This window comes from Oreochromis niloticus, unplaced genomic scaffold (genome assembly GCF_001858045.2).
Source record: "Oreochromis niloticus isolate F11D_XX unplaced genomic scaffold, O_niloticus_UMD_NMBU tig00000050_pilon, whole genome shotgun sequence".
NCBI classification, from domain to species: domain Eukaryota; kingdom Metazoa; phylum Chordata; class Actinopteri; order Cichliformes; family Cichlidae; genus Oreochromis; species Oreochromis niloticus.
The window spans coordinates 4620-23871 of record NW_020327045.1 but is presented as its reverse complement, the minus strand read 5'-3'; the positions used below and the strand labels follow the sequence as shown (position 1 = coordinate 23871).

Sequence of the window (19252 nt, the reverse complement as noted above, 5' to 3'; positions counted from 1 at the left end):
CTCATTGCGGTTGTGTACAGACCTCCTGACTACAGTTTGACACCATTCATGCAAAACCTGGTAAGTCTTTTAGATTCACTTGAAATAATGGACTGTCACCCAATAATTGTGTGTGGAGATTTTAATGAGAACCAGTTACAGAGTGGAAGGAAACAGATTCTGGAGCAGTTTCAGTCGAGAGGGTATTCACAGCTGATCACTTCTGCCACTACAGACAAGAACACCCTGCTTGACCTCATTTTTGTTTCTCAGCCACAGAAAAGTCTCTATTCAGGTGTCCTGAGAACATATTACAGTTACCACAACCCTGTGTTTTGTGTCCTGTCCTCCAGCCAATCATGAAGTCGTCTGGTGAGTTTTGAAACAATTACAGATCATGTTTGTTACAGAGTTTATTTTTGTAGAGCATGAAAAGATTTTTCATTGAATAATTATATTTCTTCATATTGTCTTCCATACTCTGTCTGTAAGAAGACCCTTTCTTATTGCAATGTTATTAATCATTTCACCAAATCATGGCTGTACTTCATGCAGAGCCGGGAGATCTGCTTTCTGTTATCATGCAGCTCAGATCTGAAATATGCTGCAAAAAGTATTAAACGGACATAATTTATTTTTTATTCTCATGTTTTAAATGACTAAATCTACTAATGCATTTTTTCATGGATGTTAATTGTCATCTCCTTTTTTGATACTTTTTTTACTGTGACGTATGTAGCTCAACAAACGAGAGCTTCCCCTCAAAGGGCTTTCAAATAGGAAATAGTAAATAAATCCCAGATAAATGCAGGTATTTATTATGGGTCACATGAATAATAACAGACAATTATATTTTCTTGATTATAGTAAATTTTGTAGAATCAAATGTTTTTGGGATGAATGAGGTTTTGCTTATCATGTTTTACAGGTAAAAATGTTAAAAGTTTTAAACTATCTTTAGGCTACCAGAGATGTCTATAATGATTCATTATGTAGAGAAAAACATTTTTATAGCTTACAGAATATGTATAAAAACTGATTTAGAAGTACATGGAAAGTTTCTGCATCCATTTTCTGACTTGGCCTTTATCCGGGTGGGTTTGGGTTTGGGTGGATAAAGGCCAAGTCAGAATTCTCTGAGCAGCTGGAAAAAGCTGCTAATTAACAAAGACATCAGAAAGCGGGGGCTTTAGGTGTAGCCCCCGCTTTCTGATGCACTAATTAGATTTAGTAACTGACACCCCATACCAGCATTACATAGACACTTGGGGGCTGAGATGGGTGGGTGGGGAGGGTGGGTTGGTGGTGTTAAAAGCACTTTATGTTTTGTAGATGTATTTTTTCAGACAGGGCACACACAGTCCTGTCTCCTTTGTGGGAAAACCTTCGAACTTCACCATCCTCAGCTGAAACAACAACATCTTAACACCATCTTCATGAACTGCTGAGCCAAACCTGATCCATCAGTGCTGGACTGCACAGATAACTACATGCCACAAGGAGACTGCTGTGTTATGAACTGCCATACCAGTGTGTCTTCAGTGGAGAAGATGACACACCCATCACCTGACCTCCTGCCTGATCTGGAGACCATCACCATGCTGCCACACTACACACCTCTGAGACCATCAATGATGACTCATACTGAGGAAACTGTATTTCCTGTCAGAGATGCTCAGTGATCCTCAGAGCAGAGAGAGGTATGATTCTTTATCTTTGATTAAAAAATGTCAGTGCTTTTAATTCATTTAATTAATTTAAATCCTGTTTATTGCATAAAGAATTACACACTCAAATGATTATACTTGTTAACACTTTTTGAGTTTTAATTCACATTATGGATTACAAATCTATGCTTTTTCTACTCTGTCTCTCTGTGCAGGTATTGCTGTCTTCTGAGTTCTTCACTGTCCCAACTGAAACATTCAAACCTCATTGCAGAGCTCATGTCTTTCCTCACCATCATGTGAGTGTGAGATTGCTCTGGATTCTGGTTATGTGGCCTGCAGCACCTATAAGGTATTTCAACATTGTTCATTTTATAACTTATTTCTAGTTAACACAAATAAAATGTTCCTTTTTCTGTATTTTTTTAGAACAAGCTCGTACAGTGTGCCTGCATTCCAGCTTCTTAGACTCTACGCAAGTGGACAGAGTATCAGTGCTTGGCCACCCTTACAGACACCGACTTCTGTCAACTCACTGCTACTGATCAGGCACCTCACTCCAGGAAGACAGAGGGCTGCAAGCCTGTTATCGTTTCCAGTGTGGCTTTGTATTCTTGGGGTAGCATCAGATTTTTCCCACAAATATTCAAAGGTAACACTTATTTTAAGCTTAGTTATTAAATCAAAAGTCTTCCCTTGTGTTAATTGTTTTATTTTTTATTTTTATTTTTTCTTTTACATTTATATGCAGTTATCAGATGTGGTGGAGCTTTGTTAACTGTGTGGAAAACATCTGTTTGTGATGATATTTACAATGAGGTTTTAAGGTGACAGTTTCCAAGTGATTTCAATCATTTGACTAAGCAAAAACATGTTTGCAATTAACATATTTTTTTCAGTTTTGTCTTTTGGATTTAACATTCCTCTGTGACAGGAAATACTAAACTGGTCCAAGTAACCAGCATATCATTGGTCAAAGACAAAAAAGGACCACATGTCACGCTAGCAATGAATTTTTGACTGTGTTTGTGTCACCAGATTTAACAAACAATATCAGACATATGAAACTGAACTCTGGATTAATGTCTAGATGTTTTTTGTGTTTTTTTTTTTATTGTTGAATAATTATTTTGTAGGACAAACCCAATTTATTTACCCAAACAAGTTACATTGTTTGGGTAAATAGTGGATTAATATATCTAAGTCTATAAGTATAGCAAGCTGAATTCATACAAACACACAGCTCTAAATCTTGAATTGTAGGATGTACAAAAATGATCATGTGATTATTATGGACATTTAAATAACTATATCTATTGAACCATTACACATATTCTTTATAGAAATTACACAATCTCAAAATGTGAAAAAAGAAAATGTTTAAGAGAATAAATAATGTGTGTTTGTATGAATCCTGCCTTAGTATGGGGTGTCAGTAACTACATTAGTATAGAGTAGGTCTAACAGTGGTTTTCCACATCTGCTCTAATATATATAGATAATGGGTCAGACATATAAAGTCATTTTGAAAAGTTCATAAAGGTCACATCCATTTATATGTGTTCCTCTTTATCATTTTATATCAGGTCACACAGCTGACTTGAGTTTTGATCAGAGTAGAACCATAACATTCATGCTAATGGTTCTACTGTTTACAGTTACTTTATGATGGATTTCATCCTGGTCACAGCACTATGAGAAAAGCTGTTAAAGGTAAAGTTAACCCAATTAATACCTCATCATAAGTCACTCTATAACGCAAAGCAGTGATTATTTTCACTGTAATTTATTCCACAATAATGTTCTTTATTTGATCCCTGTTTCTTTAAATATGCACATCGATTGTTCAGCTGTGTGACTCTCTACACCTCAAATATATCACAATGTGGACTTCATTTCGACAGTATTTTGTAGATTGGTACCACATTTATCATAAAATCAGGAAACTGTAAACTAATTGAAAAAATGAAGCTTATGAAAATTTTTAATGTGGCATTGGAACATGTTGTTTATCCTTGCCAAATGGTATTTACACAAAACTCCAGCAAATCAGAGGATATATTTTTGTCTCTCACTTGCGTATATGCGCATATGTGTATATTTTTGCAGTTAATAGCCTATCATGTGTCTGCGCATCTTAGTGCCATAAACATAAACATGGCAAACAAGGATATGTTCACAATTCCAACAGATGCTTCAATTGTTTGTATAGATGTTAGATTCATTTGATTTGCATTTTCTATTAATATTTTTCTGTTTATCCCAAATGGGATTTTTATTTCTGTTTGCCATTATTGTAATCATTGGAAACAACTGAATAAATATTTTGTATCATATGTTTCTAAAAGTATTTGAATGTTCTACTTTTCTACTACTGGTTTTCTACTTTCTAAACTTTCTTCCACTCTTTGGCATTTCAATAACATTATTTTTGGGTGTTTTTATCTCTGACCGCAGCATCTTGTGCATTTATTACCTAAATGTTGTTTGTGTGGGTTTTCTTTTTTGGTTTTTTGGTTTTTTTGCCATTTTTAGATTTCACCAGCTGTGTAAACTCTGCAATTTTACCTTGGTTTTGTTCCACATCAGTTTATCTGCTGGCTGATTTTCTTCCTTTTCTAGTGTTTCTGGTAATTTTTAACAGTTAAAAAAGTAACTTTGAGGTTACTTCAGCCTTTTCAGCTGTTATCTGTTGACAGTTTTGCCTAATTATTACATTTCTGCAAAATTATAGCAGTTCTGATAACTTGTAATATTTCTGCTAAGTTTTTAATTTTCTACTAAATTATATTATTTTTGCTAGGTTACACTACTTTTGTTTGTTATGTTATGTTATGTTATGTTATTCTAAATTATTACATTTCTGCTAAGTTGTAGCTTCTGGTAAACTACAACATTTCTGCTGAATTGTGATGTTTCTTCTAAGTTATTGCATTTCTTCTAAGTTATTACATTTTTGTTTACTTGATGTTGTTCTGCAACGTTATTAAATTTCAACAACTTTTTAAACACTGACTTTGATTTCTTCAGCTTCTTCAGCTATTTTCAACTATTTTCAGCAGACAGCTTCAGCTTTAAAGCATCCACACTGCATTTTCGCAGGAAATGCAAATTTTTCTAGTTGTGTGGATGCCCTAAAGGGCTTCCACACTATTGTGTTCCTGTTTCTCTTTATTCTTTATCTTTATTCTTCTAGTTGCTCCGTTTTTTGGCACTTAACTACTCCTCCAGTTTTCAGCCGATTTTCTCCGTTCAAACTCTAAACTGTTCTGCTCTTTCTGCTAATGACTGCTATGACTTTTGGTGTTTATTACTGTTATACTTTTTAAAATATTACACTTTTTTCCTTTAATTTGTCCCATTGAAATGAATGGGAAACTTCCACAATTCTGCTAAAACTTGCTTGTCTTTGAAACTTAACTACGTCCTCATGCTTTCACCTAGAAACTCCATTCAAACTTTAAAATGTTCTCAGATTATTGGGCTATTCCTGTCTGATTCAGCTTTTTCAGATCTTCTACCGTTTTAATCTTATCTCTCTTTAAGTTTTCAGTTGCAAAATTGTGATTTTTCAGAAAATACATGCGTTGCTATGGTTGCTATGCAATTAAGTCAGAGTGAGTGCTGGTCCGTTCTGAATTTTCTCTTCATGTCTAAACAACTTCTTGCTACTCACTCAATTTCCACTCAACCCCCACAAATTATACATCAAAACGTAGGTATTTTTGCTGGCTTTCAGAAAACGTCACTATCTTTATTGTGAGGTTTACCGTTTTTTCACAATTTGCCTCGGAGTGACACAAGGTCTGACAAGTCCCCATTCAAAGTCTATGGGGAGGTTTTGAAATTCAGAGCTGAAATTCTGTAACGGGAGGCATTTTCAAATTGCCATATCTCTTTAACAAAGCAAAGTTAGGACATGAGGCTTGTGCCAATATATCTTCAGACACTGCTGACACTCACAGTGAAAGCAGTTTTTACAATTATATTACCGTTGAGCAATGAATTACGTTTGTTTGAGGGGTGGAAATCTGTCCTTCTCTCAGTCTTCAAACTCTGGAAATGAAGCCGTTTCTTCTCTCGTCATATCTCCGCGACGGAGGTAGAACGAGCTATGAAAATCGCAGTCAAAATACACCAAAGTCCGCTGATTCACCCAGTACAAGAATTATGCTGCTAGCCCTCCTAGTTTTTGAGTTACACGACGTTTTGTAACTCCAAAAAACGGCGTTTTTCGCCTCTCACCGCGATCTATTTTCTGACTGCCCAAGTATCTGTCTTTCAGACCGCCGCCCCCTTTCCAGGTGGCGCAATCAGTAATGACACGGCTCTGCAGCTCAAAGGTCGTGGGTTCAATCCCACCTTGGTCCACGGTTTTTTTTTTTCACTACAAATTTATACACTATCACAGACCTGTAATTTATATTGCTAATTTATTACAATTCTGCAAAGTTTTATGATTTTAGCAGCTTTTCTAATATGGACCTCAGATTCTTGTTAACGCTTCATGGCAGAAACAAGTACACAGCCTGATGAAGCAGACTGAGGCAGTACCTCTGATTGGTGAATTTGAGCAGAACCAGGTTGTTCTTTCATTTCATTTCTTTATTTATTTCACACATGGTTCAACAGTGTTTCTTTTTCTACATACAGAACCTTCTGCCTCTTTTCAGCAGAAATTCTGCTCATTCACCTCATCTCTTGTGTTGGAGTGCCCTCTCGTGGCGCCTTTTGGGTAGTGCCTTAGTAAACGTGAACACTGCAAAGAAGTGGTATCAGACTGGTTTGTAGTGGAGGAATTTGTTGCCAGTTTCTTTCATCTTTAATCCGTATTCATGTTGTAATGTAGTAGTACCACAATATGGCAGAAACACTATGTTTTGGCACAAATACTTTGATTTGGTATACTTTAGCTTCTTCACCCCTGTAGGCAAAATTTTCATTTTTTTCCCCCCTTTTCAGCACAAATTCCAGCTTTTTTGGCTGTTTTCAGAAAAACAAAACTCTTTTCAGCAGAAACTCTGCTGATTCATCTCTTTTCAGCGCAACTTATTGCTTCTTTACCTCTTTTCTGCAGAAATTCTGCTGATTCACCTCTTTTCTGCAAAATGTTCAGCCTTTTCACCTCTTATCAGCACAAATCTCAGCTGTTTTCAGAAAAAAAACTCTTTTGAGCAGAAATTCTGCTGATTCATCTCTTTTCAGCGCAACTTATTGCTTCTTTACCTCTTTTCTGTAGAAATTCTGCTGATTCACCTCTTTTCTGCAAAATGTTCAGCCTTTTCACCTCTTATCAGCACAAATCTCAGCTGTTTTCAGAAAAAAAACTTTTTCTGCAGAAATTCTGCTGATTCACCTCTTTTCTGCAAAATTTTCAGCCTTTTCACTTCTCAGCACAGTTCTCAGCAGCTTCTGCTCATTTAGCAAAATTGTCAGTTGCTCCATCTCTTGTTTTTGTGAGAATGACTTTGGTTCAGTGAGATGAGCAGCTCCCTTGAGACCAGAAGGGCCAGGTTCAAATCCTGATCATGGCAAAACCTGTTTTCAGTTTTCTCTTTTGTTCTGCCTCTTTTCTGAAGAAATTCTGCTGATTTACCTCTTTTCTGCAAAATTTTCAGCCTTTTCACCTCTTCTCAGCACAATTCTCAGCAGCTTCTGCTCATTTTAGCAGAATTGTCGGTCTCTCCTCTTCTTTTCTAAGAGAGTGAGTTTAGCTCAGTGAGATGAGCAGCTGCCTTGAGACCAACAGGGCAAGGTTCGAATCCTGCTCAGGGCAACATGTTTTTTTTCACCACCATGCAACTTATTGCAACTTTTCATCTTTTTCAGCTTTTCAGCAGACAGCTTCAGCGTTAAGGCATCCACACAGCATTTTCGCAGGAAATGCAAATTTTTCTAGTTCTTTATTATTCTTCATCTTCAAGTTGCTTCCGTACGTTTTTTGGCCTTTAACTAGTTCCACAATTTTTGTGCTATTTTCACCGTTCAAATTTCACAATATTTTGCTATTTCTGCTCTTTCCGGCTATGACTTTTGGTATTTTATACTCTTATACTTTTTAAAATATTACGTTTTTTTCCTTTAATTTGTCCCATTGAAATGAATGGGAAACTTCCGCAATTCTGCTAAAACTTGCTTGTTTTTGAAACTTAACTACTTTTTCCTACTTTCACGTAGAACTACCATTCAAACTTTAAAATGTTCTCAAATTATTGGGCTATTCCTGTCTGATTCAGCTTTTTCATATCTGTTACTGTTTTCATCTTATCCCTCTTTAAGTTTTGAGTTTCATCTTTGTGATTTTTCACAAAATACATGTGTTGTTATGGTTGCTATGCAGTTGGTTCTGTGTGAGCCACTGTACCTTTCGCAATTTTCTCTTTATGTCCGAACAACTTCTTGCTACTCGCTCAATTTTCACTTAACTTCCACAAATTATACATCAAAACGTAGGTATTTTTGCTGGCTGTCAGAAAATGGCACTATCATTGTTGTGGGATTTACAGAATTTTGGCAAATCTCCTCAGAGCAACACAAAGTCTCAAAAATCCCCATAGAAAGTCAATGGAGAGTTCGTTTAAAATCACCGCTTGATTTCTGTAATGAGAGGCATTTTCGAATCGTCATATCTCCCGAACGAAGCGAAGTTAAGACATGAGGCTTGTGCCAATATATCTTCAGACACTCCTGACGCTCACAATTCAAGAATTTTTTTCTCATCTATTACCATTTGGCCATGAATTGGGTTTGTTTGAGGGTAGGAAATTTGTCCCTCGCTCAGATTTCTTCAGATTTCAAACTCTGGAAATGAGGCACTTTTTTCTCTCATCATATCTTTTTGATGGATTTCCACAGAGACCTGAAAATTTCCATGACTGTTCACCAAAGCCTGCTGTCTCTTACGGTGAAAGAATGATATCGATACTCCACATAGATTTAGAGTTAGAAAGCGTTGTTTGAGGGCAAGTCAAGGCAGTTTTCGCTTGCCTCTACTCAGTTATGGTGCATTAGAAGTCAAATATCTTTAATAATTCATATTTTAATGATAAATTGTCAACACTTTAAGATTCCCCGATCTCTTCTGAACAAAACGGTGTAAGAATGACCGTTCTAGCCCCTACGGTTAGGAAATTATGGCCATTTGTTTGAGAGGAATCCTCACTATGAGAAATTCACTGCAGAAATCCTGTCTCTGTGCTCTGTGTGTGTAAAAACGGCTGCACCTGTTTTGGCGGGAAAAAGTACACAGCCTCTCTGATTGGTGGATTCAAATTTAGCAGCTCCCAGGCTGCTTGACTGACCTAGAAACTTGATTTTCTCTCCCTGTGTGTGTGTGTGTGTGTGTGTGTGTGTGTGTGAGAGAGACAGAGAGAGAGAGAGAGAGAGAGAGGGCGAGAGAGAGTTTTTATGGGAGCATCTTATTGTATGATTTAAATTCAATATATTTAGACTGGTTGACTGAATTTGATCCTGTGTGTGTCTCTCTGTGCTTGTGGGACTTTTTGCAGCTGTCCATTTTGCTTTTCCAATTTTTCTATTTAAGTTATTACTATTGTGCTAAGTCATAGCATTTGTGCTGCTTTTCAGTATTTGTGCTAAATACAGCATTTCTGCTAAATCATACTATTTCTGCTATTTTATAAGATTTGTGCTAAATACAGCATTTGTGCTAAATCATACTATTTCTGCTATTTCATAGGATTTGTACTTAATATAATATTTCTGCTTAATTATAGTATTTCTGCCATTTTATAGTATTTGTGCTAAAACATAGTATTTCTACTAAATGCAGTATTTCTTGGTAATCATTGTATTTCTATATATTTCTGCCAGGTCCCCAGGGAGTCAGTCCTAATATTCAAATTTACATATCAGGACCTGGACGGCTTCCCAGCCAGCCAATCATATCTGAGTCCTGGCACATTCAAATTTGCATATTGGGACCTCCATGGCTTCTCAGCCAGCCAATCATATCTGAGTCCTGGCACATTTAAATTTGCATATTGGGGCATTCATGGCTTCCCAGCCAGCCAATCATATCTGAGTCCTGGCACATTCAAATTTGCATATTGTTGCCTTCATGGCTTCCCAGCCAGCCAATCATATCTGAGTCCTGGCACATTCAAATTTGCATATTGGGACCTTCATGGCTTCCCAGCCAGCCAATCATATCTGAGTCCTGGCACATTTAAATTTGCATATTGGGACCTTCGTGGCTTCTAAGCCCACCAATCATCTATGTCATATATCTCTAATATTTCATATTTTTATTTTAAATGGTCAGCATTTCAAGATTCCCCTATGTCTTCTGAATAAAATGGTCTAAGAATGACTGTTTTAGCCCCTACGGTTAGAAATTTATGGCTGTTTGTTTGAGGGGAATTCTCACTATGAGAAATAGACTGCAAAAATCCTGTCTCTCTCTGTGCTGCATGTGTAAAAGCCTGCACTTAGTGAACCAGTTTTGGCGGGAAAAAGCACACAGCCTCTCTGATTGGTGGATTCAAATTGAGAAGCTCACAGCTGTTTGACTGACCTAGAAACATGCTGTTAACAGCCCCTGTTCACTTTCTGATGCTGCTGTCTGTCTGTCTGTCTGTCTGTCATTTAAATTCAATATATTTAGACTGGTTGACTGAATTTGATCCTGTGTGTGTCTCTCTGTGCATGTGTGTTTCCATATGTTTCCATATTTGTGATTGTGTGACTGTTATACTTTTTTTTGCTGATTTTTTTTTCATTTCACAATTACATTTGAGAGACCCTTAGCATGTTCAGGATTTTTTCAGCTGTCCATTTTGCTTTTCCAATTTTTCTATTTAAGTTATTACTATTGTGCTAAGTCATAGCATTTCTGCTGCTTTTCAGTATTTGTGCTAAATATAGCATTTCTGCTAAATCATACTATTTCTGCTATTTCATAAGATTTGTGCTAAATATAGTGTTTCTGCTAAAAAATAGTATTTCTGCCAAATATAGTATTTTTGATTAATTATAGTTTTTCTACCAAATCATAGTACAGTTTTACTGCTTTTTATATGGCTTCTAAGACAACCAATCATATCTGAGGCCTGGCACATTCAGATTTGCATATTGGGACCTTCATGGCTTCTAAGCCAACCAATTCTCTATGTCATATATCTCTAATATTTCATATTTTTATTTTCAGTGGTCAGCATTTCAAGATTCCCCTATGTCTTCTGAATAAAATGGTCTAAGAATGACTGTTTTAGCCCCTACGGTTAGAAATTCATGGCTGTTTGTTTGAGGGGAATTCTCACTATGAGAAATAGACTGCAAAAATCCTGTCTCTCTCTGTGCTGCATGTGTAAAAGCCTGCACTTGGTGCACCAGTTTTGGCGGGAAAAAGCACACAGCCTCTCTGATTGGTGGATTCAAATTTAGCAGCTCCCAGGCTTGCAAGACTGACCTAGAAACATGCTGTTAACAGCCCCTGTTCACTTGCTGCTGCTGCTGCTGCTGCTGCTGCTGCGTGTGTGTGTGTGTGTGTGTGTGTGTGTGTCTGTGTGTGTGTGTGTGTGTGTGTGTGAGAGAGAGAGAGAGAGAGACAGAGAGAGATACACAGAAAGAACCTTTTTAGGGTAGCATCTCATGGTTGGATAAAAATGTAATATATTCAGACTGGTTGACTGGCATAGACCCTGCCTGTGTGTCTCTCTCTGTACATTTGTGTATCTATATTTGATTTCTTATGTATCTGTTGACTGTTCTTATTTGTTTTTCTTCTAAATGTATTTTTGTTTTATTTTTTCACAGGTGAATAACAAATAGTTTTCAGCGAACTTAACCATGTTCCTTTTTATTCAGCTTGTCATTTTACCTTTCCAATATTTTCACTTAAGTTATTACTATTCTGCTCAATCATAGTATCTCTTCTAAATCATTGTTATTAAGCTATATTGTAGGATTTCTGCTAAATCATAGTATTTCTACTGTATTATATTTTTCTTTCTAAATATAGCATTTCTGCTATAGAATAGTATTTCTGCTATGTTATAATATTTGTGCTAAACTGGAGTATTTTTGTTAAAACATAGTATTCATATAAAATAAAAATATTCATAGTATATTACAGTGTCTCTGGTAAATCACAGCATTTCTGCTATGTTGTACTGTTTTTCTAAATCATAGTATTTCTGTAATGTTTAAGAATGTCTGGCTAAATATATTCTTTCTGTTATCTTATACAATTTCTCCTAAATTCTTGTATTTTTGAGAAGTTATCGTGTTTCTGGTAAGTTACAATATTTCTGCTAAGTTCTGCTATGCTATTGTATTTCTGCCAAGCATTATGTTTCCTCTAAGATATTGCAGTTCTGCTAAGTCACTACATTTTAGCAAAGTTCCTTTGCTTCTGCAAAGTTTTTACAATTTCTGCAACTTTTCAGCTTTTTCAGCTAGTTTCAGCTGACAGCTTCAGCGTTCCAGCATCCACACTGCATTTTCGCAGGAAATGCAAATTTTTCTAGTTATTGTGTGGATGCTGGAGGCATCCACACTATTGAGTTCCTGTTTCTCTTTATTCTTTATACTTTATTGTGTGGATGCTTTAGGCATCCACACTATTGAGTTCCTGTTTCTCTTTATTCTTTATCTTTATTATTATCCTACTTTATTATTCTAGTTGCCAATTTTTGCACTTTTTTTGGCACTTTTCTACTTCCACAATTTTCAGCCGATTTTCACCGTTCAAATTTTAAACTATTCTGCTATTTCTGCTAATGTGCGCTATGACTTTTGGTATTTTTAACTATTATACTTTTTAAAATATTAAGCTTTTTTCCTTTAATTTGTCCCATTGAAATGAATGGGAAACTTCAGCAATTCTGCTAAAACTTGCTTGTTTTTGAAACTTATCTACTTTCTCATACTTTCGCCTAGAACAACCATTCAAATTTTAAAATGTTCACAAATTATTGGGCTATTCATGAATGATTCAGCTTTTTCATATCTGTTACCGTTTTCATCTTATCCCTCTTTAAGTTTTGAGTTTCATGTTTTTGATTTTTCACAAAATACATGCGTTGTTATGGTTGCTATGCACTTGGCTTTCAGTGTGCCACTGTAGGTTTCGCAGTCTTCTCTTCATGTCCGAACAACTTCTTGCTACTTGCTCAATTTTCACTCAACTTCCACAAATTATACATCAAAACGTAGGTATTTTTGCTGGCTTTCAGAAAATGTTACTATCATTGTTGTGGGATTTATAGGATTTTGGCAAATCTCCTCAGACCAACACAAAGTCTGAAAACTCTCCATAGAAAGTCAATGGAGAGTTTGTTCAAAATCACCGCTTGATTTCTGTAATGAGAGGCATATTCGAATCGTCATATCTCCCTAACAAAGCGACGTTAAGACATGAGGCTTGTGCCAATATATCTTCAGACACTCCTGACGCTCACAGTGTACGATTTTTTTTCTCACCTATTACCATTTGGCCATGAATTACGTTTGTTTGAGGGTAGGAAATTTGTCCCTCGCTCAGATTTCTTCAGCTTTCAAACTCTGGAAATGAACTACTTTTTTCTCTCGTCATATCTTTTTGATAGATTTCCACAAAGACCTGAAAATTTCCATGACTGTTCACCAAAGCCTGCTGTCTCTTACGGTGAAAGAATTATATCGATACTCCAAATAGATTTAGAGTTAGAAAGCGTTGTTTGAGGGCAGGTCAAGGCAGTTTTTGCTTCGCCTCTACTCAGTTATGGTGCATTACAAGTCAAATATCTTTAATAATTCATATTTTAATGATAAATTGTCAACACCTTAAGATTCCCCCATCTCTTCTGAACAAAACGGTGTAAGAATGACCGTTCTAGCCCCTACGGTTAGGAAATTATGGCCATTTGTTTGAGAGGAATCCTCACTATGAGAAATACACTGCAGAAATCCTGTCTCTCTCTGTGCTGAGTGTGTAAAAACGGCTGCACCTGTTTTGGCGGGAAAAAGTACACAGCCTCTCTGATTGGTGGATTCAAATTTAGCAGCTCCCAGGCTGCTTGACTGACCTAGAAACTTGCTTGTCTCTCCCTATGTGTGTGTGTGTGTGTGTGTGTGTGTGTGTGTGTGTGACAGAGAGAGAGAGAGAAAGAGAGGGCGAGACAGAGTTTTTATGGGAGCATCTTATTGTATGATTTAAATTCAATATATTTAGACTGGTTGACTGAATTTGATCCTGTGTGTGTCTCTCTGTGCATGTGTGTTTCCATATGTGTCCATATTTGTGATTGTGTGACTGTTATACTTTTTTTTGCTGATTTTTTTTTCATTTAAAAATTATATTTGAGGGACCCTTAGCATGTTCAGCATTTTTTCAGCTGTTCATTTTGCTTTTTCAATTTTTCTGTTTAAGTTATTACTATTGTGCTGAGTCATAGCATTTCTGCTGCTTTTCAGTATTTGTGCTCAATACAGCATTTCTGCAAATTCATACTATGTCTGCTATTTTATGAGATTTGTGCTAAATACAGCATTTCTGCTAAATCATACTCTTTCTGCTATTTCATAAGATTTGTGCTAAATATAGTGTTTCTGCTATTTCTGCCAAATTTAGTATTTTTGATTAATTAGGGTTTTTCTACCAAATCATAGTACAGTTTTACTGCTTTTTATAGAATTTTTAGAGGATATTTATATTGCTTAATATAGTATTTCTGCTTTTTATAGGATTTGTGCTTAATATAGTTTTTCTAAAAAATGTAGTATTTATGCTTAATCATACTATTTCTATATATTTCTGCCAGGTCCCCAGGCAGCTAATCCTCTGTGAGGACTGATACATACAAATACATATCAGGGCCTGCACGGCTTCCCAGCCAGCCAATCATATCTGGGGTCTGCCCTTTCTTCTCTCGTCATATCTCAGCGACAGATGTACAAAGAGCAATGCAAATCACAGTCAAAGTACACGAAAGTACGCTGATTCACCCAGTACAAGAATTATGCTTCTAGTCCACCTAGTTTTTGAGTTACACGACGTTTTGTAACTGCAAAAAACGGCGTTTTTCGCCTCTCAGCGCAATCTGATTCTGACTGCTCATCACCCTGTTTTCCAGGCGCTGGCTCTCTTTCCCAGTGGCACAGTTGGTAATGACACAGGTCTGCAACCCAAAGGTCGTGGGTTCAATTACACCTTGGGCAACATGTGTTTTTTCCCTACAAATTAATACACTATCACAGACCACTAATTCATGTTCATCATTTATTACAATTCTGCAACCGTTTATGATTTTAGCAGCTTTTGTAATATGGACCTCAGATTCTTGTTAACACTCCATGGCACAAATACTGTTCCCTTTAGGCTCTGTGTGTGTGTGTGTGTGTGTGTGTGTGTGTGTGTGAGAGAGAGAGAGAGAGCGAGAGAGAGCCTTTTGATGGGAGCATCTTATTATATCATTTAAATTCAATATATTTAAACTGGTTGACTGAATTTGGTCCTGTGTGTGTCTCTCTGTGCATATGTGTTTCCATATGTGCCCATATTTGTGATTGTGTGACTGTTATACTTTTTTTGCTGATTTTTTTTTTTCAATTAATAATTAGATTTGAGGGACCCTTAGCATGTTCAGGATTTTTCCAGCTGTCCATTTTGCTTTTCCATTTTTTCTATAAGTTATTACTGTTGTGCTAAGTCATAGCATTTCTGCTGCTTTTCAGTATTTGTGCTAAATACAGCATTTGTGCTAAATCATACTATTTCTGCTATTTTATGAGATTTGTGCCAAATACAGCATTTCTGCTAAATCATACTATTTTGCCAAATTATGGTTTTTGTGCCAAATCATAACATTTGTGTTATGTTATAGTATTACTACTAAGTGGAGGAATTTCTGTCATGTTACAGTATATGTGCTGATTACAGTATTTCTGCTAAATCATAGTATTTCTACTATATTATATTTTTCTTTCTAAATATAGCATTTCTGCTATATAAGTGTATTCTGCTATGTTATAATATTTGTGCTAAACCAGAGTATTTGTGCTGAAACATAGTATTTCTGCCAAATGATAGTATTTCTGCCAAATTATAGTATTTGTGCTAAAACATAGTTTTAATTTAAAATTAAAATATTCATAGTTCATCACAGTGTCTCTGGTAAATCACAGTATTTCTGCTATGTTGTACTATTTTTCTAAATCATAGTAGTTCTGTAATGTTTAAGTATTTTTGGCTAAATATATTCTTTCTGTTATCTTATACTATTTCTCCTAAATTCTTGTATTTTTGAGAAGTTATCATGTTTCTGGTAAGTTACAATATTTCTGCTAAGTTCTGCAATGCTATTGTATTTCTGCCAAGTATTATGTTTCCTCTGAGATATCGCAGTTCTGCTAAGTTATTACATTTTAGCAAAGTTCCTTTGCTTCTGCAAACTTTTTACAATTTCTGCAACTTTTCAGCTTTTTCAGCTAGTTTTTGCAGACAGCTTCAGCTTTAAAGCATCCACACTGCATTTTCACAGGAAATGCAAATTTTTCTAGTTATTATTATTCTAGTTGCCACTTTTTCACTTTTTTTGGCACTTAACTACTTCCACAATTTTCAGCCGATTTTCACCGTTCAAATTTTAAACTATTCTGCTATTTCTGCTAATGATCGCTATATCTTTTGGTGTTTATTACTATTATACTTTTTAAAATATTCCACTTTTTTCCTTTAATTTGTCCCATTGAAATGAATGGGAAACTTCTGCAATTCTGCTAAATTTTGCTTGTTTTTGAAACTTAACTACTTTTTCCTACTTTCACGTAGAACAACCATTCAAACTTTAAAATGTTCTAAAATTATTGGGCTATTCATTAATGATTCAGCTTTTTCATATCTGTTACCATTTTCATCCTATCCCTCTTTAAGTTTTGAGTTGCAAAATTGTGATTTTTCACAAAATACATGCGTTGTTATGGTTGCTATGCAGTTGGTTCTAAGTGAGCCACTGTACCTTTGGCAATTTTCTCTTCATGTCCGAACAACTTCTTGCTACTTGATTAATTTTCACTCAACTCCCACAAATTATACATCAAAACGTAGGTATTTTTGCTGGCTTTCAGAAAATGTCACTATCATTGTTGTGGGATTTATAGAATTTTGGCAAATCTCCTCAGACCAACACAAAGTCGGAAAACTCTCCATAGAAAGTCAATGGAGAGTTTGTTCAAAATCACCGCTTGATTTCTGTAATGAGAGGCATTTTCGAATCGTCATAACTCCTTAACGAAGCGAAGTTAAAACATAAGGCTTGTCCCAGTATATCTTCAGACACTCCTGACGCTCACAATTCAAGAATTTCTTTCTCACCTATTACCGTTCTGAAATGAGTTAGACTTGTTTGAGGGTAGGAAATTCGTCCTTCGCTCAGATTTCTTCAGATTTCAAACTCTGGAAATGAACCACTTTTTTCTCTCGTCATATCTTTTTCATGGATTTCCACAAAGACCTGAAAATTTCCATGACTGTTCACCAAAGCCTGCTGTCTCTTACGGTGAAAGAATGATATTGATACTCCAAATAGATTTAGAGTTAGAAAGCATTGTTTGAGGGCAAGTCAAGGCAGTTTTTTCTTTGCTCTACTCAGTTATGGTGCATTCCAAGTCAAATATCTTTAATAATTCATATTTTAATGATAAATTGTCAACACTTTAAGATTCCCCCATCTCTTCTGAACAAAACGGTGTAAGAATGACCGTTCTAGCCCCTACGGTTAGGAAATTATGGTCATTTGTTTGAGGGGAGTCGTCATTATGAGAAATAGACTGCAAAAATCCTGTGTCTCTCTGTGCTGCGTGCACCTGTTTTGGCGGGAAAAAGTGCACAGGCTCTCTGATTGGTGGATTCAAATTCAGCAGCTCCCAGGCTGCTTGACTGAGCTAGAAACTTACTTCTCTCTGTGTGTGTGTCTGTGTGTGTGTGTGTGTGTGTGTCTGTGTGTGTGTGTGTGTGTGTGTGACAGAGAGCGAGAGAGAGAGAGAGAGAGAGAGAGAGAGAGAGAGAGAGAGCCTTTTTATGGGATGATCTCATTGTAAGATTCAAATTCAACATATTTAGACTGGTTGACTGAATTGGATCTTGTGTGTGTGTGTGTGTGTGTGTGTGTGTGTGTGTGTGAACGAGAGAGAGAGAGAGAGAGAGAGAGAGAGCCTTTTTATGGGATGATCTCATTGTAAGATTCAAATTCAATATATTTAGACTGGTTGACTGAATTGGATCTTGTGTGTGTGTGTGTGTGTGTGTGTGTGTGTGTGTGTGTGTGTGTGTGTGTGACAGAGAGAGAGAGAGAGAGAGAAAGCCTTTTTATGGGATGATCTCATTGTAAGATTCAAATTCAATATATTTAGAATGGTTTACTGAATTGGATCTTGTGTGTGTGTGTGTGTGTGTGTGTTTGTGTGACAGAGAGAGAGAGAGAGAGAGAAAGCGAAAGCCTTTTTATGGGATGATCTCATTGTAAGATTCAAATTCAATATATTTAGACTGGTTGACTGAATTGGATCGTGTGTGTGTGTGTCTCTCTGTGCATGTGTGTTTTCATGTGTCCATATTTGTGATTGTGTGACTGTTATACTTTTTTTTGCTGATTTTTTTTCATTTAACAATGACATTTGAAGGATCCTTAGCATGTTCAGCATTTTTTCAGCTGTCCATTTTGCTTTTCCAATTTTTCTGTTTAAGTTATTACTATTGTGCTAAATCATATTATTTCTGCTCTTTTATAGGATTTGTGCTAAATATAGTATTTCTGCCAAATATAGTATTTCTGATTAATTATAGTTTTTCTACCAAATCATAGTACAGTATTTTTGCTTTTTTTAGGATTTTTATACGATATTTATATTGCTTAATATAGTATTTCTGCTTTTTATAGGATTTGTGCTTAATATAGTATTTTTGCTTTTTATACTATTTCTGCTAAATGTAGTATTTATGCTTAATCATACTATTTCTATATATTTTTGCCAGGTCCTCTGTGAGGACTGAGACATTCAAATTTACGTATCAGGGCCTGCACGGCTTCCCAGCCAGCCAATCATATCTGAGGTCTGCCCTTTCTTCTCTCGTCATATCTCAGCGACAGATGTACAAAGAGCAATGCAAATCACAGTCAAAGTACACCAAAGTCCGCTGATTCACCCAGTATAAGAATTATGGTTCTAGTCCATCTAGTTTTTGAGTTACATGACGTTTTGTAACTCCAAAAAACGGCACTCTTTGCCTCTCACCGCGATCTAATTCTGACTGCTCATCACCCTGTTTTCCAGGCACTCCTTCTGTTTCCCTGTGGCACAGTTTGTAATGACACAGGTCTACAACCCAAAGGTCGTGGGTTCAATTCCACCTTGGTCAACATGTTTTTTACCTACAATTTACTACACTATCACAGACCACTAATTCATATTGATCATTTATTAAAATTCTGCAAACTTTTATGATTTTAGCAGCTTTTCTAATATGGACCTCAGATTCTTGTTAACACTCCATGGCACAAATACTGTTCCCTTTAGGCTCTGTGTATGTGTGTGTGTATCAATATTTCTCCCATTTTAAAGTATTACTCCTCCATAATTGTATTTCTGTTAAATCAAAGTACTTT

General features: G+C 36.1%; 1 long non-coding RNA gene across 1 annotated transcript; it reads left to right on the top strand.

Annotated features, from left to right (window-relative positions):
- The first annotated feature begins 1622 nt into the window (after nt 1–1622).
- LOC109197933 (uncharacterized) lies at nt 1623–2629 on the top strand. Its single transcript, XR_002058942.2, has 3 exons — nt 1623–1679; nt 1862–1998; nt 2076–2629. It is a non-coding gene; the product is annotated as an uncharacterized LOC109197933 (long non-coding RNA).
- The last annotated feature ends 16623 nt before the right edge of the window (nt 2630–19252 follow it).